The 27,769-nt window shown below is 36.1% G+C and overlaps 1 long non-coding RNA gene and 1 other non-coding gene across 2 annotated transcripts in view; one reads left to right on the plus strand and one right to left on the minus strand.

Annotated features, from left to right (window-relative positions):
- The window catches only part of LOC144283938 (uncharacterized), a 41,789-nt gene that overhangs the window by 9,648 nt on the left and 4,372 nt on the right, over window positions 1–27,769 (minus strand). The gene's annotated exons all lie outside the window — the stretch shown is intronic.
- Window positions 4,337–4,442, plus strand: LOC144285170 (U6 spliceosomal RNA). Its single transcript, XR_013353554.1, has one exon. It is a non-coding gene; the product is annotated as a U6 spliceosomal RNA (small nuclear RNA).

The following is a 27,769-nucleotide window of genomic DNA, read 5'->3' on the forward strand; positions in this document are numbered from 1 at the left end:
ATAAATATCATACACCTCATTAATAAATGAAAGATAATCCATTTCTTTTGTGTCTTCTTCAATTTCTTTAATAAGTGTTCTATAGTTTTCCAAATACAGATCTTTTGCCACTTTGGTTAGGTTTATTCCTAGATATCTTATTGTTTGGATGCAATTGTTAGAGATTGACTCCTTAATTTCTCTTTCTTCTGTCTCATTGTTAGTGTATAGAAATGCAACTGATTTCTGTGCATTGATTTTCTATCCTTCCACTTTGCTGAATTTCTGTATGAGTTCTAGCAATTTTAGGGTGGAGTCTCTTGGGTTATCCATATAGAGTATCATGTCATCTGCAAAGAGTGAGAATCTGATTTCTTCTTTGCCAATTTGGATGCCTTTTATTTTTGTTGTTGTTATTTCCTGATGGCTGAGGCTAGGACTTCTAGTACTATGTTGAACAGCAGTGGTGACAGTGGATGTCCCTGCTGTGTTCCTGAACTTTGGAGAAAAGCTCTCAGTTTTTCTCCATTGAGATTTATATTCTCCATGGGCTTTTCATATATGGCTTTTTTTATATTGATGCATGTTCTTTCTATCCCTACACTGTGAAGAGCTTCAACCAAGAAAGGATGCTGTACTTTGTCGAATGCTTTTTCTGCATCTATTGAGAGGATCATATGGCTCTTGTCCTTTTTCTTTTTTATTAATGTAGCATATCACATTGATTGATTTGTGGATGTTGAACCACCTTTGCAGCCCAGGAATAAATCCCACTTGGTCATGGTGAATAATCGTTTTAATGTACTGTTGAATCCTATTGACTAGTATCCTGATGAGAATTTTTGCATCCATGTTCATCAGGGAAATTGGTCTATAATTCTCCTTTCTGGTGGAGTCTTTCTCTGGTTTTGGGATCAAGGTAATGCTGGCCTCATAGAAAGAGTTTGGAAGTTTTCCTTTCATTTCTATTTTTTGAAACAACTTCAGAAAAGTAGGTATTAATTCTTCCTTAAATGTTTGGGAGAATTCCCCTGGGAAGTCACCTGGCCCTGGAGTCTTGTTTGTTGGGAGGTTTTTGATTACTACTTCAATTTTCTTGCTGGTAATGGGTCTGTTCTTATATTCTCTTTCTTCCTGTTTTAGTAGTTTATACATCTCTAGGAATGCATCCATTTATTCCAGATTGCCTATCTTATTGGGTATAGTTGCTCATAATACGTTCTTATAATTATTTGTATTTCTTTAATGTTGATTGTAATCTCTCCTCTTTCATTCATGATTTTTTTTTTTTTGGTGGGGGGGTCCATTCTCTTTTATTTTTGATAAGTCTCGCCAGGGATTTATCAATCTTATTAATTCTTCAAAGAACCAGCTCTTAGTTTTGTTGATATGTTCTACTGTTCTTTTGGTTTCTATTTCATTGATTTCTCCTCTAATCTTTATTATTTCTCTTCTCCTGGTGGGTTTAAGTTTTATTTGCTTTCCTTCTCCAGCTCCCATAGGTGAAAGGTTAGGTTGAGTATATGAGATCTTTCTTGTTTTTTTGAGAAAGGCTTGTAATACTATATACTTCCCTCTGAGGACTGCCTTCGCTGCATCCCAAAGGCAAGGGAAACAAAAGCAATAATGAACTATTGGGACTTCATCAAGATGAAAAGCTTCTGCACAGCAAAGGAAAGAGTTAACAAAGCCAAAAGGCAACCTATAGAATGGAAGAAGATATTTGCAAATGACACATCAGATAAAGGGCTAATGTCCAAAATCTACAAAGAACTTATCAAACTCAACACTCAAAGAACAAATAATCTAATCAAGAAATGGGCAGAAGACATGAACAGACATTTCTCCAAAGAAAACCTACACATGGCCAACAGACACATGAAAAAAAATACTCAACATCAGGAAAATGCAAATCAAAACCACAATGAGATATCACCTCATATTAGTTAGAATTGCTAAAATTAACAAGTCAGGAAATGACAGATATTGGTGAGGATGCACAGAAAGGGGAACATGCTTACACTGCTGATTGGAATGCAAGGTGGTGTAGCCATTCTGGAAAACAGTATGGAGGTTCCTGATAAAGTTAAAAATAAAGCTACCAGGGGCAGCCCGGGTGGCTTAGTGGCTTAGCACCACCTTCAGCCCAGAGCCTGATCCTAGAGACCTGGGATCGAGTCCCACATCAGGCTCCCAGTGTGAAGCCTGCTTCTCCCTCTGCCTGTGTCTCTGCCTCTCTCTCTTTCTCTCTCTCTCAAGAATAAATAAATAAAATCTTTTTTAAAAATAAAATAAATAGGGATCCCTGGATGGCGCAGCGGTTTGGCGCCTGCCTTTGGCCCAGGGCGCGATCCTGGAGATCCGGGATCAAATCCCACGTCAGGCTCCCGGTACATGGAGCCTGCTTCTCCCTCTGCCTGTGTCTCTGCCTCTCTCTCTCTCTCTCTCTCTCTCTCTCTTTCTCTGTGACTATCATAAATAAATAAAAATGTAAAAAAAAAAAATTAAAAAAAATAAGTAAATAAATAAATAAATAATAAAATAAAATAAATAAAGCTACCATACAGCCTAGCAACTGCACTACTGCATATTTACCCCAAAGATACAAATGTAGTGATCCAAAGGGACCCGCACCCCAGTGTTTATAGTAGCAACGTCCACAACATGGAAAGAGCCCAGATGTTTATTGTCAGGTGAATGGATAAAGAAAATGTGGTGTATATATACAGTGGACTACTACTCAGCCATCAAAAAAAAAAAAAAAGAAATCTTACCATTTGCAATGACATGAATGGAACTAGAGGATGTTATGGTAAGCAAAATAAGTCAATCAGAAAGAGACAATTATCATATAATCTCACTCATGTGGAATCTAAGAAACAAAATAGAGGATCATGGGGAAGAGAGGAAAAAGTAAAACAAGATGAAATCAGAGAGGAAGACAAATAATAAGGGACTCCTAATCTTATAAAACAAACTGAGGTTTGTTGGAGGGATGGGGTAGGGGATGGTGTAACTGAGTGATGGACATTTAGGAGGGCACGTGATGTAATGAGTACTGAGTATTACATTTGACTGATGACTCACTGACTTCTACCTCTGAAAACATTATATGTTAGTTAAATGAACTTAAATAATTTTTTTAAAAATGAAAGATAATCATGTGAACATCTCAATAGAAGCAGAAAAAAGCATTTGACAAAATACAATATCCTCTTAGGATAAAAACCCTCAACAAAATGGGTATGGAAGGAATATACCTCAGCATAACAATGGCCATAGTTGATAAGCCCACAGCTAACATCATACTCAGTGGTGAAATGTAGAAAGCTTTTCCTCTAAGATAAGGAAGAATAAAAGGGTGCCCCCTCACATCACTCTTATTCAACATAGTCCTTGAAGTCCTACCCAGGGAAATTAGGCAAGAAACAGAAATAAACTGTATCTAATGCAAAAAAGAAGTTAAATTGTTTTTTGCAGATGATATGATTTTTTTATAAATTTATTTTTTATTGGTGTTCAATTTGCCAACATATAGAATAACACTCTGTGCTCATCCCGTCAAGTGCCCACCTCAGTGCCCATCACCCAGTCACCCCCACACCCCGCCCACCTCCCCTTCCACCACCCCTAGTTCGTTTCCCAGAGTTAGGAGTCTTTCATGTTCTGTCTCCCTTTCTGATATTTCCCACTCATTTTTTTCTTCTTTCCCCTTTATTCCCTTTCACTATTTTTTATATTCCCCAAATGAATGAGACAATATAATGTTTGTCCTTCTCCAATTGACTTATTTCACTCAGCATAATACCCTCCAGATGATATTATTTTATAAATAAAAATCCTAAAGATTCCACCCAAAATATATTAGGTCTAATAAACAAATTCAGTAAAGTTGCAGAATAGAAAACCAATGTGCTGAAATCAGTTGCACTTTTATACAATAACAACAGAATACTCTTAAAAAGAATAAAGAAAATCATCTCATTCACAATAGCATTAAAGACAATACAATACTTAAGGCTAAATATAACCAAGGAGGTGAGACATCTGTACACTGAAAACTATAAGACTTTGATGAAAAAAATCGAAGGTGACACAAACAAATGGAAAGATATCCAATACTCATGGATAGAAAGAATTAATATTTTTTAAATGTCCATTTTACCCAAACCCATTTATACATTCAGTGCAACCCCTATCAAAAAGACTGTGTCATTTCTCATAGAACTAGAAAAAAATAATCCTAAAATTTGTATAGAATCACCAAAGACCCTGAATAGCCAAAGCAATCCTGAGAAAGAACAAAGTTGGAGGCATCACACTTCCTGATTTTTAACCTATACCACAAACCTAGCGTGTGCTGGCTTTGGCGGCACATAGAATTAAACTGGAATGATACAGAGAAGATTAGCATGGTCCTTGCCCAAGGACACATGCAAATTCGTGAAGTGTTCTATACTACAAAGCTATTGTAATGAAAACAGTATGGTACTAGAATAAAAATAGACACAAAGACCAATAGAACAGGATCTTGAGCCCAGAAATGAACCCTCAAATCTATGACCAACTAATACTTGATACAGAAGCTGAGAATATACAAGGAAAGAATAGTCTCTTCAATAAATGGTTCTGGGAAAACTGATCAACTTCATTAAAGAAAATGAAATTGGACTTCACCCTGAACATCTGATCACCCCAATGTCTAATCAAACTCCTTGTCTTCCACCTTCCCCCATGTGATATCTCATCACCCTGGCCTGCCTGCAGCAATGATCTACTGAGTCTGTTTAGCCAGAATCGTCCTTACCACTGATGTTTCTTCTTAGCAATTTTTTAAAAGGATTTTATTTATTTATTCATGAGAAGCACAGGGAGAAACACAGGCAGAGACACAGGCAGAGGGAAAAGCAGGCTCCACTCAGGGAACCCGATGTGGGACTTGATCCCAGGTCTTCAGTATCACACCCTGGGCCAAAGGCAGACGCTCAACTGCTGAGCCACCCAGGTGTCCCTTCTTAGCAATTTTCTACCCACTGACTTCCAATGTTCTTCTTGGCTATAAATCTCCATTTGTCCATGGTGTGTTCATAATTGAGCCTAGTTCTGGACTAGGTATCTTTTCCCCTATTGCAATAGTTCCTGAATAAAATCTGCTCTTACCACTTAAACTATCATCCAGTCCTGATTTTCTTTAATGATAGATGAAAAGTAAAAAGATAGAAAATGATACATCATACAAACGCTAAACAAAAGGAAGTGAGGCTATTTGTGTTGATATCAAATAACAATGACTTCAGAACAAGGAAAGTTAAAAATGATTAAAAAAAAAGGTCAACCCATGAATGATACACAATTTAAAATGTGTCTTTATCTAAAAATGGAACTCCAAAATATATAAAGCAAAACCTGCTCTAACTGAAAAGAAAAACAGAAATATCCACAATGACAGTTGGTGACTTTAACACTTCTTTCTCGGTAATTGATACAAAAGGTAACAGACAGCAAGGATATGGAATATATATTAAAATTGGACATCACCAAGATCAAAGACTTCTATTCTGCAAAAGACATTAAGAGAATAAAAAGACAAGCCACAGTCCAGGAGAAAATCATTGCAAATCACACACCTAAACAAAGATTTGCATCCAAAAGGTATAAATAACTTTCTATCGCCAGTAATAAGAAAACAAACAACCCAATTTTTTTTTTATATAAATTGCCTTTTCTTTTTTTTTTAAAGGATTTTATTTATTTATTTATTCCTAAGAGACACACAAAGAGAGGCAGAGACACAGGCAGGCGGAGAAGCAGGCTCTCTGCGGGGAGGGACTTGATCCCAGGACTCTGGGATCACAACCTGAGCCAAAGGCAGATACTCAACCACTGAGCCACACAGTTGTTTATTGCCACAAACAACCCAATTTTTAAAAATGGGCAAATGATTTGACAGTTCACAAAAGACAAATGAATGTCAAATAAATATATGGAAAGATGCTCAAACATCATATGTCACAGGGATTAAGTGTAGTAAGAGTTTCGGTGGATCCTCAAAGTGAAATAATGTTCAGTCGGATACAGGGTTTAAGTATTAGAATAACAAAATGTGAAAATACCAGAAGAAACTCCATGTCTTGCAGTAAAACATTTACAACTTTCCTTTCACTTTATGTTGTAAAAAAGAAACAATAGGGATGTCTTAGAATGTCTTAGTCAAGTTTTAAAATGAAAATATGTGAAATATTATATCATTGTGCTTTCTCCTATTTTATGTGTGTTTGTTATGGATATGTCATTACCATCACCAAAATAAAGATAGAATATAGTCAGCTTTAAAATGAGAATATGTGAAATATTACATCTATTTTTATATATGTGTGTTGGTGATCTATTATTACCACCTCCAAAATAAGGATGGAGTAGCAAATAAAGTCAAAGTTGCATTTTTCTTTATGCTGTTGAATAAAGAAGAGTATACTTGATATAACAACAGAGTATGTGAAATCTAGAATCTGAGAGTTCTAATAATTTCCAAATATTTCTGCTGTTTGGATATTCAGAACGCTTTTGCTAGGGAGAATTCATTCTCAATCAATGTCTGACTAGGTTTAGATCATACCAAAGAATTATTTTCAGTTCTAATACCCTGCACTGGTATATTGTACAGATAGAGTGTACAGTAGCTTTAAAAAATCTACAAGCAATCATCAATATATAAAATAATTCTGAACATAAAAGAATCACCTTGTCTTTAGCATATCATTTTTAGCAATTAATAACTAATATTAGACACAATCTATTCTAGGCACTTTGGCAGATGTGTGAAATTAATTATCTGCATGAATCATTTCAACACACACATCAAGTAGATGGTATTTTTGTTATATCAATTTTATCTGTGAGAAAATTAGGGTTGAAGAGTGTTGTTCAGGGTCATACAATTAGTAGCAATCGAGCTGTGAGCAGCTGAATATATATACAAAATACTTAGCGTCATACTCCTTCTGAGAGCAAAAGCTTAGTGAATAGGATTTTAAAAATAATTTTAAATGATTATTTTTATACTCATTTTTTAAAAAAATCACTACTAAAATCTCATTTACTTAGATACAATTTGGATAAATGATTGCAAGTATCTCTTGACAGCATTGTTTGTGACAGCAAATTTAACAGAAGGATTGTATTTAAGGGGGAATATTTTGTAGTTAATCTGTTAGTTGACCTCAGAAGATCTATGAGGAAAGCAGATGCATTTCCAGAGGTTTCCAAGGAAACAAGTCCTTGATTAGAAAGGAAAGAATTAAATTCTGTGGCTCTGGCAAGAGTAGAGACTGGAAATGTTATTATAGGCATACCTCATTTTGCTGTGCTTTGCTTTATTGCTTTTTTTTTAAACAAATGTTTGTGGCAACCCTGTATCAAACAAGTTTATAGGCACCATTTTTCCAAAACCATTTGCCCACTTTGTGTCTCTGTGTCACACTTTGGTAATTCTCACAATATTTCAAGCCATTTGATTACTATTACATTTCTTAAGGTGACTTGTGATCAGTGATTACAACTCTCTGAAAGCTCAGATGATGGTTAGCATTTTAGCAATAGAGTATTTTATTTTATTTTATTTTATTTTTTGCAATAGAGTATTTTAAATTGACGTATGTACATCGGTTATTTTAGATGTAATGCTATTGCACACTTAATAAGATACAGTATGGTGTAAACATAACTTTTTTTTAACATAACTTTTATATGCACTAGAAAACCAAAACTTTCATTTGACCCACTTTATTACAATATTCGCTTTATTGCAGGGATCTAGAACCAGACCCACAATTTCTCCAAGGTGTATTCCTATAGTATTGTTACAAGATCACTTGATCCTTTGCTAAAAGTAAATAAATGAATTACATATTCCCTTTTCTGCATGCTTTCTTTCTATTCTTGTACTGATTTTTTTTCTAAATTAGAAAAATACTAAAACGTGTACTGATACACTTTTATTATCTTCACATCTATACTGCCTTCTTCTCTTTCCATTTTAAATGTCATTCTAGTACAAAAATTTGTACCTTCACATAATGGGAGATACAGGGAACACTTCTGAATCTTCTTCATGATTTTTTTAACGCAAACATTCCACTCCTTACTTTCAATGTTGTAAATGAGCTTAATGGAAGAAGAGCTGGCTAGCTAGTATCTAATTATAATGACATAAATAGTAACATTAGCATCACCTCTGCTTTCCTGCAGTTACTCACCAGGTACCTTCTGTGACCTCTTGTCCACAGACAATAGGTCATTGATTTGTAATAACTGCCATTAATTAAAAAGGCTGGAGCTTTGTTTCTTAATCTCCTTTAGAATAAATGCCCCGATGTTAATTGCCTTACGTTTTTTGTACTGGTTAATTGTCCTTTCTTTTCAAAATATGGCAAAGTAAAATTGCATCCTAGCCAAAAAAAAAATTATCTTCAGCAGAAATTACTGGCTTAAACTGTTAAATATTTCATAACCTATCTTATTATCCTGGCTAGCTTGCCATTAAGTGTTAAGTGTATAGAAAATATCAACAAAACATAAACAAAATCTCCCTTTTTACAGTATGTGATATATTCAATACGGCTTCAGTGAGTCCCTTCTGTATTATTCTCTTCAATTTCTATGCCAAATAGGAAAACAATAGCTCACACTCTGAGTTCTAAAAGTTGTCAAATATTAGCATCTCTAGATTTCTTCCTCCAACAAATTTAGTTTTCTCTCCTTGAGATTCACGTTCCTCGTGAAAAAAAAAATTGACTTTCTGTTTGAAAATAGTGTCTGACTAGAGGCTTCTTATATGGTACCAACATACTCTGCCATCCATACCATCCAGAAACTTGGAAAGACATCCCCCTATCCCCCACCCCACATTGACACTTGTTTTTTTGGGTTGCCAGAGTACTTGCTTAATCCCAGGAAACAAAAGAGCCCAAAGTGAAAATGTGGAGAAGAAAGAAGGAGACCACTGATCACAAAATGCAAATGAGGGCAGAGTCCTCCTCAACCAGCCAAGAGAATCAGGCAGAGCCAAGAAGGGAGGAAAGAACTCTGGAGTGTCAGCATACTGTGTATTCTTTGTACTCAGAGTTACAAAAGTCCCACCTCAGAATTGCTAAATGAGAGTCTAGGAGAAATTTACTCAAAACTGCCCACAGACACGATCCTTTTTCTTGATTTCTAAGAAAGAAATTTCAGCAAGGCTCATAGAGGCAGTGAGCTATTTAAAGAGCAGTCTACACTACCCGTCTCCTCTAAATACCTCATCTTGCTAAAGCACTCCTCCATCAAAAGTTAATGATATTGGAGCACTATGCAAAAATACGTCAAATCAAAGGAAAGAACTCAGTTTTAAGAATAGTGTGAAATTAATTAATGGGATGGTGGATGTGTTTTTTAAATTGACTTGGCAATAAAGATAAAGCCAAATATTTAACTTTTTTTTTTTAAGACTGTGAAATAGATGTAGGTACCAAAACAGCAATGACATCAAATTGGTCATTTTGAGATACTAGATATATGGAATTTCTGGTTATGGTTATGAAGTGTTAGGCCACTACAACCCATTCCTTCAGCTGCATACAAGCAAAACTCTAAACAAAATACAAAGAACAGCCACTTGAGCACTCTGAACATTAGACATAATGAGTAGATTGTGGAGGGGAGTCAACTGTAGACAAGCAACTTTGTGGACAGGGCTTTCCATTTTCCCTCTGCCTATATTTTGCTCCTACTTTTCTGGCACTAGAAAAAGAATGCTTGCAGATAGAGAACAGGGGGAGAATCCTCCAGCAGATAGAGCCAAAGAGGACTCCATAATTCTGTATATAAACCACCAAAGTCTCAGGCTCACAACTTGGGCAAGTTGTGTGCCTCCAACACAAATAAGCACAGTAAAGGCTTTGAGAAATAAAGGGATATTGTAACAACCATGCACAAAGGGCAAGACGAAATTCGCAGTTGGTGGTCCAAGCAAAAATGAGTTGCTTGCTTGCACAAAATAATAAGGGATTAAAAAACTGAACAACTATCAACATTTTCCAAAGAAGTATAGCATAAGCCAGTGTCCATTCAGTATAGCATTCAAAATGTCCGAAGTTCCATATGAAAAATGATTTCACATACTAGACCCAGATAATGTGATCCCTTCTCAAGGGAAAGTCAAGGAACTGATGTCAAACTCAGGATGATCCCAAAGTCGGAATTAATCAGAGAAATACTATAAAGTAGAAGTTTTAGCTGTGCTCTGCTTAGGGCATATGAATATGCTTAAGTGATGGAGGGGGATAGAAGTTCTCAGAAATGGAAAATATCAAAAATTCATAAACTTTATTAAAATTTTTAAAAATTTAGAATTGAAAAAAAATTGAATATCTGAAAATTTTAAAACTCTGAAGAGAATCAAGAGCAAAACAGGAGACGACAAGGGAAGGATTCAGTAAGCTTGATGACAAGAACAAATTTTCCTATATAATGAACAGAGAAAAAAAAATGGAAAAAATGAACTGAGCTTTAGGAATCTGCAGTACAACATTAAAAGGTCATATGTATGTGTTATTGGAGTCTCAGAAAGAAAAGAGAAAGAGGGAACCTCGGAGGCTTAGTGATCGAGAGTCTGCCTTTGGCTCAGGTAGTGATCACGGGGTCCTAGGATCAAGTCCTGTATTGGGCTCCTGCAGGGAGCCTGCTTCTCTTCTGCCTGTGTCTCTGCCTCTCTCTATATCTCTCATGAATAAATAAACAAAATCTAAAAAAAAAAGAAGAAGAAAGAAAGAAGAAAGAGAAAGAAAGAAAGAAAGAAAGGAAGAAAGAAAGAAAGAAAGAAAGAAAGAAAGAAGAAAAGAAAAGAAAGATACTGGGGCAGTAAAATTATTTGAGGAAATATCTGAAGCTTTCAAAAATATGTTGAAAGAAATGAATTGACAGATTTAGGAAACTCAGCAAACACCAAACAGAAATCTTAAACACACACTAAAAAAAAAAAATGAAAAACATTTTGATGATTGGTTCCTTTGCTGTACAGAAGTTTTTTATTTTGATGAAGTCCCAATAGTTTGTTTTTACTTTTGTTTCCCTTTGCCTCAGGAGACATATCTAGAAAAATGTTATGGTCCATGTCAGAGAAATTACTGCCTGAGCTTTCTTCTAGGATTGTTATGGTTTCAGGTCTCACATTTAGGTCTTTAATCCATTTAATCCATCTTATTCTATTAGTGGGAATGCAAACTGGTGCAGCCACTCTGGAAAACAGTATGGAGGTTCCTCAAAAAATTGAAAATAGAGCTACCCTATGATCTAGTAATTTGATCTATTTGCCACTACTGGGAACTTACCACCAAAATACAAAAATGCTAATTCAAAGGCATATATGCACCCCCATGTTTATAGCCACATTATTGACAATAGCCAAATTATGGCAATGACCCAATGCCCATTGATAGATGAATGGGTGAAGAAGATGTGGTATATATACACGATGGAATATTATTCAGCCATAAAAAAAGAATGAAATCTTGCCATTTGCAATGATGGGAATGGAACTAGAGCATATAATGCTAAGCAAAATAAGTCAGTCAGAGAAAGACAAATACCATATGCCCTCACTCATGTGTGGAATTAAAGAAACAAATGAGCAAAGAAAAAAAAAGAGAGAGAGAGAGAGAGAGAGAGAAATCAAGAAACAGACTCTTAATAGAGAATAAACTGAGAGTTACCATAGGGGAGGTGGCTGGAGGGATGGGGAATTGAGGGGGGCACTTGTGATGAGCAGAGTGTGTTGTATGGAACATTGAATCACTATACTATATGCCTGAAACTACTATAACACTGTATATCAACTATATTGGAATTAAAATTTTAAAAATAATGACAAAAAAAGCCATTCTGAAAACATAATAGGAAAATGATACATTGAATATGGACCACAAATTCCTCATCAATAGCCCTGGAGGCCAAAAAAGCTGTGGAACATCTTTAAACTACGAAGGACAAGAGCTGTTAACTAAGAATTCTACACCTACCAAAAGTTCCTTTCAGGAATTAAAGTGAAATAAAAGTATTCTCAGAAAGAAAAATTGAGAGGATTGGACTCAGAAGGTCTGCTTTCCAAGAAATGCTGAAGCAAAACTATTTAGGCAGTGGGAAGTGATTTCAGAGCCACACATCGGTCTTTAAGAATGCAGCAAGGTAAACAGAAACTGGGCTGCCTGGGTGACTCAGTTGTTTAAGCATCTGCTTTTAGCTCAGTTTATGATCTCAAGGTCCTGGGATCAAGCCCCTACATCAGGCTCCCTGCTCAGCTGGGAGCCTGCTTCTCCCTCTGCCTCTTTGCCTCCTCCCCCCCCTGCCCATTCTTCTCCCCCTGCATGTGTTCTTTCTCTCAATAAATAAATAAAAAAAAAATTTTTTAAAAAAGAGCACACACAAAAAATTTTTAAAAATTTAAAAAATTAAAAAAAACACACAAATGATGATTAGGATAAAAATAAAGGACTGCTTTTCCTTTTAAGTTTTTAAAGTCTAGCTATGACTCTTGAGAATAAAAAATGATAGTATAGGCTGATAGGTGTTTGACTGTATATCATATGATAACCACGACATAGAAATCAGTGGGAGGGGTGCTGTAATGTGACCAATATAACTGCAAAGTTTCTACATTTTACCTGATGTCGTACAATACTGCAGGATGTTCATCCCTATCCAAGTAGGGTAGGGGGGCATATGGTAATTCCTAAAGAAACACTTAAAAATGCAAAGAGATATGACCATAGAAATAGTAGTCTAATTTATTTTATTTTTTTAAGGTAACTTTTTTTTGTAAAGATTTTATTTATTTATTCATGAGAGACACAGAGCGAGAGAGAGGCAGAGACACAGGCAGAGGAAGAAACAGGCTCCATGCAGGGAGCCTGATGTGGGACTCGATCCCGGGTCTCCAGGATCATGCCCTGGGCCGAAGGTGGGCACTAAACCACTAAGCCACCCAGAGATTCCCAGTAGCCTAATTTAAAAAGAATATCTTTTGAGAATCAAATAATCCAAAAGGAAAGAAAAGGAAAAAGAAGCAGAGGAAGAGAAACAGAATAAGATAAAGAGATAACAAAGAATATGGTAAACCTAAATCCATTCATACCAAAAACTACATTAAAAATTAATTGTTTAGGGGCACCTAGGTAGTGCAGATGGTTAAGCATCTGCTTTCAGCTCAGGTCATGGGTCCTGGGATCAAGCCCTGCATCAGGATCTCTGCTCAGCAAGGAGTCTGTTTCTCTCTCTCTTTCCCTCTGCCCCTCCTCATTCTCTCTCTCTCTCTCAAATAAATAAAATCTTTAAAAATTAATTTTTTAAACTCTAGAATTAAAAGGCATGTATTGACAGAGAAGGTAAAAAAGGAAGACCTCAAAATGTTGCTTCAAAGGGTCCAATTTTACATATAATGTCAATAATGAAAGTAAAATGTGTGAAAAAAACATAAAGCATGAAAATCAGCTTAAGATGACAGTATGAACATAAGGTTAAATAGTCTTCAAGAACAGATTATAACTGGAGATAAAAAAGACACATTTCATAACCATATATACACTTCAAAACGGAGTTTAAAACACAGGAAGGAAAGCTTGAATGCATGTTACTAAATGAAAAGAAGCCACCCTGAAAAGGCTGATTCGTTCTGTGATTCCAGCTGTATCACATTCTGGAAAAGGCAAAACTCTGGAGGCAGTGAAAAGATCAGTGGTTGCCAGAGGTTGGAGGGGTGAGGGCTAAGTCGGCAGAGCACAGGGGATTTTTAAGGCGGTGGAGTTATCCTGCAAGATACTACAATGATGAATAAAGGTCATTATACATTTGTCAAAACCTATAGAATGACAACAGCAAAAGTGGACTATAATGTAAGCCATGAACTTTGGGTGATGATGTGCTAATGTTGGTTTATTGATTATACTAAATGTTCCGTTGTGGTGTGGGATGTCAACAGTGGGGGAAGCTGTGCATTTACGTTGAAAGGGGGTATGTGGGGATTCTCAGTACTTTCTGCTCAACTTTGCTATGAACATACAACTGCTCTAAAAAACTACTACTAATAAAGTCTGTTTAAGTGTGTACAAAGATAAAAAAAAAAAAGAGTGTACAAGGATTAGGGTGCCTGGGTGGCTCAGCTGTTTGAGCATCTGACCCTTGATTTCAGCTCAGGTCATGATCTCAGGGTCGTGAGATGGAGCACCATGCCAGGCTCCACACTCAGCAGGGAGTCTGCTTGAGATTCTCTCTCCCTCTCTCTTTGCCCCTCCAGACCATCGCCAACACTCTCTCTCTATCTCTCTCTCTAAAAAATAAAATAAAAAAAAAATACAAGGAGAAAAAAAAAATCATGAAATTTAGACTAAACAGTCAAATATCTTGAAAAACTTTTAACAAAACTGGCAACAAGAAAAAGTATTATATCTTATTTGTTCTATGTCTATTAAACGACAATTAAAGAACAAGTCAGGCCCAAATGGCTTCAACAAAAGGAGAGGATACCACCAGTTTTGACAGAATAGCATTGATCTTCAAAAATTCTTCACAAAATAGAAAGTGTGGATAAACTCCCACTTTATACTAACCTGACAATTACAAGAAAGAAAAAGTAGAGACCATCTTACGAACATACACTAAAAGTTAGTGAGTAAACACAATATTAGCAAATCAAATGCAGTCATTTATAAGGACGGTAACACATCATGACACAATGGAGTTAATTCTGACATGCAAGTTTGGTTTCATTCTGGAAAGAAATCAATATACCTCATGCTAAAAGAATAAAAGAGAAAATCAAGCATGATTATTCCAGTAGATACAGGGAAAAAAAGGTTGTAATAAAACTCAACACCCATTCATGACAAAATACTAGAAAACTACAAATAGAGATACTATTCCTTAATTGGATAAAGAGTGTATTTTAAAATAATCCAGGTCAATACAGTTCTTGAAGGGATAAAATTGAAATCTTTTCTTAAGGGACCAAGACTGAGATAAGCTGGGCACCACTGCTCCTTCTAGTCAACTTTTTGATGAAGGACTATCAAATATAATGCAGCAAAATGAAAATTTAAAAAGCATAGAAATTATGATTCAACAGGAAAATTGCTATTATTTGCAGATGACATGATTATGTATAAGAATATCCAAATGAATCTACAAATCAAGTTCTAGAATTAATAAGTGAGCATAGCAATTTCGCTTATTATAACGTATAGATAAAAACCAATTATTTCTATATGTTAGCAATGTAAAATAGGAAAATAAAAAATATGAAATAATGCCATTAACAATAATGAGACCTATTATATAAAAAAAATCAAATTCATTTAAGAAAAGCAAAATATACAAAAAAAATCTTAAAGATCTAAATAAATGGAGGAATAGATATGAGGATTCAGTATTTTAAAATACCAGTTTTCTTTTAATGTTCTTTAGATTCTATGTAATCCCAATAAAAATCCTGGTAAGTGTCCTATGATAAGCTGATTTTAAAATTTATATGGAGGGACACCTGGCTGACTCATTCTGTAGAGCATGTGACTCTTGATCTCTGGGCTGTGAGTTCGAGTCACACATTGGGTATAGAGTTTACTAAAAAAATAAAATAAAATCTTTAAAAATAAAAAATAAAAACAAATAAAATGTATATGGAAAGACAGAGTCAGGAATGACTAACTATTCTTTTATTTATTTATTTTTTTTGACTAACTCATTTTTGAAGAAAAATAAACTTGGAGGATTTTCCAACTGCAATGATAATACAGTATGGCATTAGGGCAAAGTTTGAGTAAAACACAGAACTGGAACAGAATAGGAGATTCAGAAATACATCCACACATATATGACCACCTGTCTTATGATCTAGGTGGCCCGTGAGGGAGGGCTTCTTTTCAAAAACTGGTGTAAGATAACTTGAATATTTACAGTGGGGGCTAACCTTGACCCCTATTTTGCATCATAACCCAAAGAACTACTCCAGATGAATTCTAATTTTAAAACTTTAAGGTAAGATATTACAGTTTTAAAATAAAACATAAAACAATATCTTTGGGACTTGTGAGGATTTTTATAAACAGAACACAAAAATTACTAACCATAAAATGGGAATCACCTATTGGGCTTCATTAAAATCATGACCCTCTAGGTTCATCAAAAGACACCATTATGAGAGTAGAAATGTGTGAAGGAATACATATATTATATATGTATTATATATAATAATATATAATTATATAATATATAATATGTTTTTATATATTTATATTTTTATAATTATATAATATATAATTTATATATAAATACTATTTTATATTTATATATAAATACTATTTTTATATATTTTTAATATATATATAACATATATATTATATACATGCATATGCTTATCTAGAATATAGAAAGAACCTTCACAAAGACCATCTAACAGACAAATGGACAGAAGATATGAACAGGTACTTCACAAAGGAATATACTTAAATGGCTATCCATGTCCAATATCATTAATCATCAAGGAAACACAAATTAAAACCACAATGAATACCACCATATGCTCATGAGAACACTAATATGAAACACATGCATGTGATAAGAACAAGTGTGAGTGAGGGTTTGAAGCAACAAAGCACCTTGTGCATCGCTCTTGGGAATCTGCATTGGAGAAATGTCTTGAGAAACTGACTTTAGTTACAGGCTGTCAACTACTAGCACTCAACCATGATGAAACAATTTTACTCTCAGTACTATACTCAAAGGACGTGTATATACACTCACAGCAGCTTTGTTTATGATAGCCATTTAAATAAATGTTGAACCTGGAAAAATCCTCTACTGTGCTTGAAATCAGAATGGGGATTCCCTTGGGGAGGAAAGTAATGACGGTAGAGGCCTAGAGAAGAGTTTGTGGTGCCAGTAACTTTCCATATGTTGGGCTGAGTGACAGTTGTGCAAGTGCATTGACTTAATAATTCATGTTAGCTCTGTCCATGTTGTGTGATTATACTTCAGTGATCAATGTTTGATCAAAAGAATGAGATAGACCCCTTAAAACTACCCTTCAGGAATTAACATCTTAATTTAGCAGAATACCACCTGGTTCCGAACTCCAACCCATAGGCCTGGATGTAGAAGAGACCCAATATTAAAATAGTTGATAAACTAATTAGTAGATCGTATAAATTCCAATTGATATATTTCAAAAGGGGTTTAATCATTCTAGTGTACCTAATTAATGTGCAAAAATATAGCATTTTCATAGTAAGTTTTATTAAGTAATGTTTGCATCTTGTGTCCATGCTGTGAACATATTCCTATATACACTTCACATTCGTAAACACTTATATGCCATCAATACTGAATAGAATCCAGAGAGTGTGTTGTTTTTTAAAATTAGAATAGTGAGAAGAAATTATCAAACAGTTCCATTTTCATCACTAACCGTCAACCTGGGAAAATCCTTAATCTCTCTAGATTGCAGATACAACAGAGGCTTGAGCTTGGGCCAGCCTGTCTCTGCTGTGTATGTGAGCTCCCAGTAATCAACAGGCTGCCTCAGCTGCTTGCTGAGGTTGCTTTGAGATCTCACACACCATGATTCCAATTTAACAGGATCTTCTAAAAGAAGCATCTCAACCAGTATTTTTATTACTGTTTAACATAGAGAATGCCTCATTTCTCCCATAATTTGCTTGGATGATCAAATTATCAATTAATTGAAAACAGATGAGTATGTCTGGCTTGCCCAACATCAAGTGTATTGACTTTCCTTTGTTTGGTTAAGTTTTACTTAGTACTCTCCCAACCATGATTAATAAACCATGACTTATATTTTCCCAGACATATTAATCACATGAAAGATGTTTGCTGCCTAAAAAGATACCATCTCATAAAGATAACTATAAACAGAGGACAAGAGTAAATTATACCCAGCAATCTATCTACCTCTGAGGTTTGTATGCACGTGTAGACTCACTGCCACAATCTAACATGACTTGTGCCTTACCCACTTTGCATTAAGGGAAGTCTTAAAATCTTCCTTTGAAATTAACTTATTTTATATTGAAGTGATTTTCATCATATTTTTCAGATCTCTTTTAAAATTATTTTCAGGCTGCTGTTTGACATCAGTGAACAAAATATCTTAATATCAATGCAGCATGAACTTAAGCAAAAGGAATATGTAATTTTATGGACAGTGGGACAAGAATATTTTAAGCAAGTCAAACAACATGCAGAAAATCACAAAGACTGTGCCAGGGTGTGTCAGATTTCAACAAAACAGACTGAGCGAGGCATGTAATGGGAGATAGAGCTGAAAAGACAGAGATTGATCAGATCATATTTTTTTTTAATTTTTTAAAATTTTTATTTATTTATGATAGTCACACAGAGAGAGAGAGAGAGGCAGAGGGAGAAGCAGGCTCCATGCACCGGGAGCCCAACGTGGGATTCGATCCCAGGTCTCCAGGATAGCGCCCTGGGCCAAAGGCAGGCGCCAAACCGCTGCGCCACCCAGGGATCCCTGATCAGATCATAAACAGACTTTTAAGGTACATGCAGGCATCTCACCCTCCAAGCCATGGGTATCACCAAGGATGCAGGGGCGGGCAGCAGATCAAAGCAGTACTTCAGGAAATGTAGGTCTTGTCTAATATTTGAAATGTAGCGATGGACGGATTTCCTGAATTGCCATCGTGCATACTCTCACCAATGGAAAATGTTGATCGCCAACCCAGTTCTTACCAGAGGGGCAGAAATGGCTGGTCTCTCAAGTTCAACATATGTAAAAATGCACTTTTTCACTCTCACTCTTCTGACAATACTTTCTGTAGTAACACTTAATAACCTTTCCATCGACGTCACTATGTATCTCAGGGCTTGTCTGAATCTCTTGTCTGGTCTTTCTGCTCAGACATCCCTCCCCAGTCTGGCTTCCATGGATCCCATTTCCATGGCACCCTCTTATGTCAAGTGCCTCCTCACAGTTAACCTGGTATTCTCACCGACCTTCCTCCCTCCAGCACCTTTTGTCTTCAATTAGTGCTCTTCCCTGCTGCACCAAAATGTTAGAAGTAAAAAAAAAAAAAAAAAAAAAAAAGAAAAAGTGAACAAATAAGTAAATAAATAGACAAAGGTTTGAGGCAGCCAATTGATTCACATCGTCATTTAAGTTCTCCAGGTCTCTCAAATGTAAAAGGCAAAGTCCATACACTTTCATCTAAGATACAAGTAAGGTGATATTCAAAATATTTATCAGCTAGTACAAAGTGGACACAAGGTCCTCAGTGCTCTTACCCTGGCCTCCCCTTCAGCCTGTGCTTGGTTGCTTTCATGTAACCACTTTGTGCATCAACGATGTAGATTCCATCTTATTTTGGCCCCTGAAAGATTCAGAGCTTCAGAGCTCATTGTATGGCCCAACTTTAGTAACAATATGGCCTATCAAAGCATGCATTTCAAAGCACAAATCTTCTTTGTTATCATGCACCTTCTGTCCATTTATCCTTAGTCAAAATAGTAATCCTAAATTATACATATGCATACATTTCTGTTTTGTATGTCTATATATTTTATGATATATACATGATATAAATATGCTTAGGATATAAACATATAGAGGGGTGCGTGTGTGTGATGTTGAGTGTCCCAGAGCTCCATCTAGCATCTCTTCTCCATTTACACTCTCTTGGAGATGTCAACCTGTCTCATAGTTTTAAATGCCATCTCTAAGCTGATAACTTCCAAACATGATCTCCAGCCCACAACTCTCTCTCCTGAACATCAGCAAAACAGCATCAACTGATGCATAAAAACCCTGGAAGAAAGGATTTTTTTAAAAGAATCTATGTGATAACCCATTTTGATAAGGTCAATATTAAGTAAGTATTACTGGAGTTACTCAAATTCCACATTTCTAGTGAATGCCAATGCTTGCTTGCATTGCTTTTAAAAAATGTGTTTATTTTAAAGATAAGATCACATCATTCCACAGAATAATATTTATGTCACACATATAACAAACAGTAAAAAAATGCATTTTGTTGGATTTTAATGGCTGTTTGTGTTTTTTTAAGAATGCTCATGTTAATTTGTGAAACAAGAGACAATAGGACCAAAATGGAGACACTTGTGCTAAGTTCATGTCACCAAACCAAGACTTAGTACCTAATCTAACTATAGTTCCAATCTGTCGCAAGATTGTAATTTTAAGATAGTAAGTCTAGAATTTCCTGGTCAGCCCTAGTGAGGTAATACACTTGATAGACCCCTCCCTCCTCCACAGAAAGATGTGGTCATCCACTTTTTCCTTGTCCCTATTGCCCTCTGCCTTTAAACTCTCCCATTTTATACAGCTCTTTGGAGCTCTTTTCTATCTTTCTGTCTTCTAGATGGGATGCTGCTTGATTCAGGAATTGGTGAAAAAAGCCACTTTGATCTTTACATTTATTTGGTTGAACTTTGTTTTTTAACAAACTCTTTCCTTCAATAATTAAATAAAGTTTGTTTCAAAAATATAGTGGGTAACTACATGCCTTGTATGTGACAAATATATCAAAATTTATTTATTGTATTTTTCTTATAAAATTCTTAAGTACTTTTACCAAAAATTAAATAAGTTTGGTTTAAATATATAGTGTATTTTTTCCTTTTTTAAAAATTTTAATTTCAGTATAGTTAATGTATAGTTCCATACAGAAACATATTAGTTTCAGATACATAATATAGTAATGCGATAATTCTATTACTCAGTGATTATCATAAGTATGCTCTTTAATTCCATCACCTGCTTCCCTCATCTCCCCACTCTCCATACCTCTGGACACTATCTGTTTGTTTTCTACAGTTAAGAGTCCATTTTTTTGGTTTGTCTTTTTATTTCCTTTGTTTTATTTCTTAAATTTCACATATGAGTGAAATCATATGGTATCTGTCTTTCTCTGACCTATATTGCTTAGCATTACATTCTCTAGACTTATCCATGTTGCTAAAATGGGAAAATTTCATTCTTTTTTATGGCTGGATACTTTTTCATTATGTATACATACCACACCTTCTTTATCATCTATTGATAGATACTTGGGTTGCTTCATAATTTGGTTATTATAAATAATGCTGTAATAAACATAAGGTGCATATTTCTTTGTGAATTAGTGTTTTCATATTCTTTGGCTAACTAATGATTGCTGGATCATATGGTATAACTGATAAATCAATTCAGTAAGGTCACAAAATACAAAACCAATGTATAGAAATCTGTTGCATTTCTGTACACTCATAAAGAAGCAGTAGAATGAGGAATTAAGAAAACAGCATATTTTAAAATAAAATATTAGCTTTTTAAAAACCAAGTAACAGTCAGTGTTCAATTACGGAAGTAAGGCCTCCATGAAATGTGGGATAGGGCTCATTTATAAAAATTACACCTCACATAACTGTGGGAGGATAGGGAAGGTGGGGACCAGGAGAGCAGTTAAAGGATCAAATACATAGTCACCAACCAGTAACATGAAAAGTTAAAACATGCACTGCACCAGGTGGGAGTGAGAAGGAAGGCAGGCAAGTAGGGAAGCCTAAGGTGAGCCATGCCTCTGTGTTGTTGCCACTCCGGAGGGATGCTGCTGAGCATCTGGTGGTGGGTGAGGTGCTGGTGTTGATCAGTGGGGCCAACAGTCAGGAAGAAGAACAGGATGTGTAGTAGAGGAAGCAAGAATGAGCTGGAACCTAAGAGCTCCTCTGCGGCTGTCACCACATCTAACCACAATGATTTTACTAGAGATTAAAAATCTCCTGCTTCACTTTGACCTTCCCAATCTCACACAAATACCACGTTTTTGCACACTCTAATCCAGAACGACCATGAAGCACCCTCCATCCCCTTCCAATCAATTCTCCCTCTTTCTTTTCCCCTGAGATACTCATTCTATCAGTTATTTTGACGAGGGAGCAGGGCTAGCTGAGGACAAAACCACAGCTGATATCCCACAAACAACCCCCACCCAGGGTGGGATATGTCTGACATTCTTCAGGAAGTTTCCAGTTGTCTTCATGTTAATGTCTTGCTAGAGGGAAAATCCGTCTTTAACTTGACAATGGCAAGGCCTCCAGTATCTTGTAGGTTCTCCTTAGCATATAAAAATCTTTTTGGAATCTGCCTTTAGCTTACCTCCCCCAACTCCTGGGCATTTAATCAGCCACCCCTTACAGGCCCTGGGCAGCTGCTCTTCTTGCCCACAGGTCCTATCCCTGTGCTTTAATAATGTCATCATTTTGCACTAAAGACATCTCAAGAATTCTTTCTTGGTCATCGGCTCCAGGCTCTTGACCTCACCTATATTCCAAAACGTCATCAATTTCCCTTAGTACCTGAGGATACTTACAATGAATATATTCCTCCAGCCTTCCTACCAGATATACTCTTGAGCCATCTCGCTGCTATTCTTTCCTATTTGTGATCATCTGTTTCTCTTTATCCAGCACTTTCCATATCACTCCCTTGCCCCATGCTTATCTTTTCAGATACTATATACTATGAAGATTGTTGCACAGTATTTTTGTAACCATGGGTCTTCTTTCTCTGCATCTGTCTAAAACATTTCTATTGCTGAATCTGACCAGTTGTCTGCATTCTATAGGCTGAGATAAAGCTAAAAAATCAGTTTGATGTCTTACTCAGAGAGGGTCTCAGGACCTTCAATCTCCTGGATTTTTCCTTTGTTATCTCTTTCTTATAAAGACTAACAAAGACTATGAACTTTCTTATAATGGCACAGCAAGCAGCATGAGTTTCACGTTTGAATCAGTTCCTCTTTCCCCACAAATCCCATGAGGGCAAAATAGAGGCAGATCTAAGTGGAAGCAGTATATACAGTAAATGTGTATCACAGTTGAGTTGAAGAAACCACAATCCTTTATAATGGGATGCAAGCAAATAGGCCCAACATTTGCCCTGGAGGGAGATGTTATCTTTATTATACTAATTTGCAAACAAACCAGCCCTCTGCTTTAGAGAGAAAGACTATCTCTATCCTCTAAGGCTGTTTGCTATACAAATATCACTGAAAATATAATCTTGAGTAAGAGCTGTAGTTATCACTTTAAAAAAATACAAAGAGGTATACTTAAGCCAATAGTACAAATAAAATGGAATCCTGAACAAAAAAATTACTCTAAAATAAGGTTTAAAAGGAAGAAAAATGAACAAAGACAGTATACAAAGCAAATATCAATATGGTAGACCGAAATCCAACCATGTCTGTGGTTCCATTGCCTAAATGGAATTATAGGTGTCTAAATACACCAATTAAAAAAGGTAATAAAAAACACACCTGTATGTTGTCTACAAAGAATCCATATTAATAAGAAAATGCATACATAATAAAATAAGTGAAAGAAGTATATCATGTAAAACTAAGCATAAGAAATTTTCAGTGGCTGTACTAAAATCAGACAAAGTGAGGTCAGAACAATTTGTAATAATAAAGGATCTAATTCATCAGGAAGATGCAACAGTCCTAAATGTGTACACATTCAGTATCAGAGCTTCAAAATATATGAAGCACAAACTAAAAAAAAAAAAAAAAAAAAAACTGAAAATGATTCTGGATGTAGAAATCCTAAGAAGTCTAGCAAAAGCTAATAGAACAACAACAAAAAAAGAGTTTAGTAAGTTCATCGGATGTAAGATTACAAAACTCGGTTACACTTAGCACTTACTGTAAAGCTATAGTGATATAGACAGTGTGATATTTTAGTATGGATAGAAACATAGATTAATGGAACAGACTTGACAAAGATGCCAAGGTACTTTTTTTTTTTTTTTTAAGATTTATTTATTTATTTATTTATTCAGGAGAGAGAGAGAGGCAGAGGCAGAGGGAGAAGCAGGCTCCATGCGGAGAGCCCAATGTGGGACTCGATCCTGGGACTCCAGGATGGTGCCCGAGGCCAAAGGCAGGCACCAAACTGCTGAGCCACCCAGGGATCCCCTGCCAAGGTACTTTGATGGGGAAGTTCTTTTTGAAAAACAGGAGTAGAACTAGGTGTGCAGTTGGGAAAAAAGATGACCCTCAACAATTACCTTAAACTTTATGCAAAATTTGACTTGAAATTAATCATAAACATTAATAAAAAGGCCACATTTTTTAAAATTGTATGAAAGAAGCATAAAGGTAATCTTCAGAGTCTACCGTTTCTTAGAAGGGACACCAAGCGTCCAAAATAAAAGGGAAAAAATGATAAATTGGAATTTGTAGAATTAAATTTTTCTGTTCCTCAAATACAGTATTGACAAAATAAAGAAATAACCCTTCTGCCATGTACAAGATTAGGCTGGCTAAGTCCCAGGTTCTGCTGTCAGCAAGCTAGAGACACAGCAGAGCCGATCCTAGTCAATCTGAAGGCCTGAGAACCAAAAACTCCAGCCCTAAAGCCAGTGGCTCAAGGTCCAAGAAGAGCTGAGGTCTCAGTTCCAGTGGCAGGAAAGACCTGTGTCCCAACTCAGCAGCCAGGCAGGCAGGAGGTGAGCCCCTCGGCTTGCATCACTTGAGGTAAGATCAGCCTATTTCTTCTATCCAGCCCTGAGACTGACAAGATGAGGCCCAACCACAGCAGGGAGTGCCATCTGCTTGGCTCAGTTTACCAATTCTCATGTTAATCTCCTCCAAAAACATTCTCCCAGACACACTGGAATGTTTGACCAAATCTCCAGGAACCCTATGGCCCAGCCATGCTGAATCCTAAACTATACCAAGTGTGGTTGCTGAAGGGGAATGTACAACTACATTGGAAAAAAGTTGGGCAGTTCTTTGTCAAGTTTACGTGTTTACCTTACAACCTAGCGATTACACTCCTCTGCCCTTACCAGAGAAACAAAGATACAGGACCACACAAAAACTTGTATATAAGTGATCTTGATCCTCAAATCTTTATGATTTCAAAAGATTTGTATGGTCAAAATATAGGACCAAACCACATACATGCTTGCACATAGATGATATTTATTTACAATAACAGAAAACTGGAAATAATCCAAATGTCTATCAGCAAGCAGAGGGCTAAAAAGTTGTGTTATACAAAGGAATACTTCTCAGCAGTAAATAGGAATGAGCTGCTGATGCACGCAACCACACAAACGAACATCAGAAATATGAAAATAATGAAAAATGAAATGAAAAAATGAAAGACTGAAAAAAAAAACCTGTTACAGAGAGTACATGCTATAGAATTCTCATTTAAATGAATCTCTAGAAAGATAAATATATAGTGACAGGAAACAGCAACGATTGCCTTTGCCTGGGGCTGAAGTGAGAAAATGATTTGGAAAAGACTGAGAAAACATGATCGGAATAATGTAAAGATCCTACATCTTGATCATTGTAGTGGTTCCCAGGTGTATATATTTGTCAAAACTCACCAAAATTTACCCTAGGTGAAATTCAGTACATTTTATTGTATGTAAATGACATCTCAGTAGCGTTTATTTAGAAACAATAGAATGCACAAAAATGTCAGGATTTAAGACTGATAAAATAGTAAATTGTCTTGAATGAAAACAAGACCCAGAGGCCCAGAATGATTGGTAGCAATAGAGAAAAAGGACTGTGATTTATTGAGTACCTACTAGGTATAAGGCACTCTGCTAAGCACTAGAATGTGTTATTTTATGTTTTTAAATTAACCCAGAGCGTAGTACTATTAATCCACTTTAGGTGAAGAAACTAATACTTAGAGATTTTATGTTCCTAGACAACGTGCCTGTTCTCACACCCAGTTAAGTGGTAACACCAAGCCCCAACTCCAGCCACGTGGGACTCTAAACTACTCTTATATTTTTCTGCCATCTTCATTTTATTTCCTGAAGAACAGGAATAGAACCATCAAGAAGAAGAAAAAAAAATCTTAGAAGGATATTATATTTAGAAATAACAGTGTACAATTGAGAAACTAAGATTACATTCCACATATTTTTGGTATTGCTTAAGGATTGCTAAGAGTTTGGAATCCCTTGCTAAACATTTGCTCTCTGTCTCAGCTGACACAAACAGATGAGACATACACAACACAAAGAAGTGTTGTAGTACAAACTCCAGACCTCAGAGTTCCAAAAGGAAAGTGATTTACCGCAGAGCCCATTAAAGCTGCCCGCAGTTGAGCGGCATGCATGTAGCGGGGTGGTTTCCATGCCTCAGATGCTCCTCGGGTTTCAGGGCGACAATCTAAACCACAGGGAGCCGGAATTTCAAGTTGGCCCTCTCCAGTAGCTCTACCCCCATTGATTCAGTGGTGGCTGCCTTGGGGTCATGAACTGACTAAACCCAAAGGCCTGAATTCCTTTGTTAACCCTGAACCCGCCCCAACTTCCTGAAATTCCTTCAGGTCAGTGAATTATCTAGAACCAGGATTGACCTTCAGAGTTGTTTGGAACAGACCTGAATCTAAAATTAAGCCCAACCTTGCTATTTTTTCCTCTAGTTTGTAATAGAATATGGCTGCCCAGTGTTTTATTACTATTTAGAAGACTAAATATATATATATATATTATATATAAATATATATAATCTTGTTCTTCCCATTCTATTACTGAACTCTAGATAATTTCAAAATTAATTATCTCGCTGATGAAATTAGAATGTTGACATTAGAATATTGTGTGTCATAACTGTAGGTATTGTTAATTTGGTTTTAACCAAAAGAATTTTGACTTCTCTTACTGGACAACTACTTGTTTATTAACGATAGTAAAACATGAGGTCTTTATGGGATTTTTAAAAAATATTTCTATGAGGAAAAATCATTACCCCTTCAGAAAATTTCTGGTTAAATTTCCAGTGAAAAAACACCCATTTTAAAATAGATTTATTATATTCAGACCCAGAATGTGCTGTGAAGAAAATTCTTCTCTCAGATCTTTGAACACTGAAGTGCCCCAGGCTCAGGCCCTGGTCCTTTCTGTTTATACTCACTCCGGGGTCCGGAGTGATTTCATCTCCTCTCCTGCCTTTCAGTGCTGTTTGTAGGTAGACACCTCCCACATTTGTCATTCTCCCACTGAATTGTATATCTAACTCCTCATTTAACCTCTCCTCCAGTTTCTGCAAATAAACATGATCTCACCAACTCCACCCAAACATACTCATCAGTATTCTTCACCCCTATGACTTGATTGCAAGTCTGTCTTCCTAGTTACTCAGCCCCAGACCTCAGAGTTGTCTTTAATTCCTTACTGTCTTTCAAACCCCCATCCAATGCATCAGCAAAAAACCTTTATCTTTACCTTCAATATAGATCCAGAATCCAGTTGATTTCTGTTATCTCCACTGCTAGATCCTAATTCAAGTGACCATCTTCTCTTGCCGAATTCTTCAGAAGCCTTTTCTGGGGTTTTCCTGCCTTTCCCCATGCCCCGCTGTAAGATTCTACATGGAGCAGCCATCTCGATCCACTTAAAGCAAAAGTAAGATCCTATAACTCTTCTGAAACCATTTGAAGGCTCACCCAGCTCAGTCACTATAAAAGCCAAAGTGAGGATGGTGGTCAAAAGGCCTACATGATCTGTCTGCCCTTCTTTGTCTCTTTTATCGCACCCTCTATGTCTGCTTTCCTGACCACTCTGCTTCTTCCTTTACTGTTTCTCAGATACCCACACAAGTTCCCACTCTTGGACTCATTCTAGCTTGTTCTCTTGCCTGGAAAATTCTTTCATTAGAATTTCTCTTAGAAAGCCTTCACTTGCTTCAAGTCT

This window comes from Canis aureus, chromosome 15 (assembly GCF_053574225.1).
Source record: "Canis aureus isolate CA01 chromosome 15, VMU_Caureus_v.1.0, whole genome shotgun sequence".
Classification (NCBI taxonomy): Eukaryota; Metazoa; Chordata; class Mammalia; order Carnivora; family Canidae; genus Canis; species Canis aureus.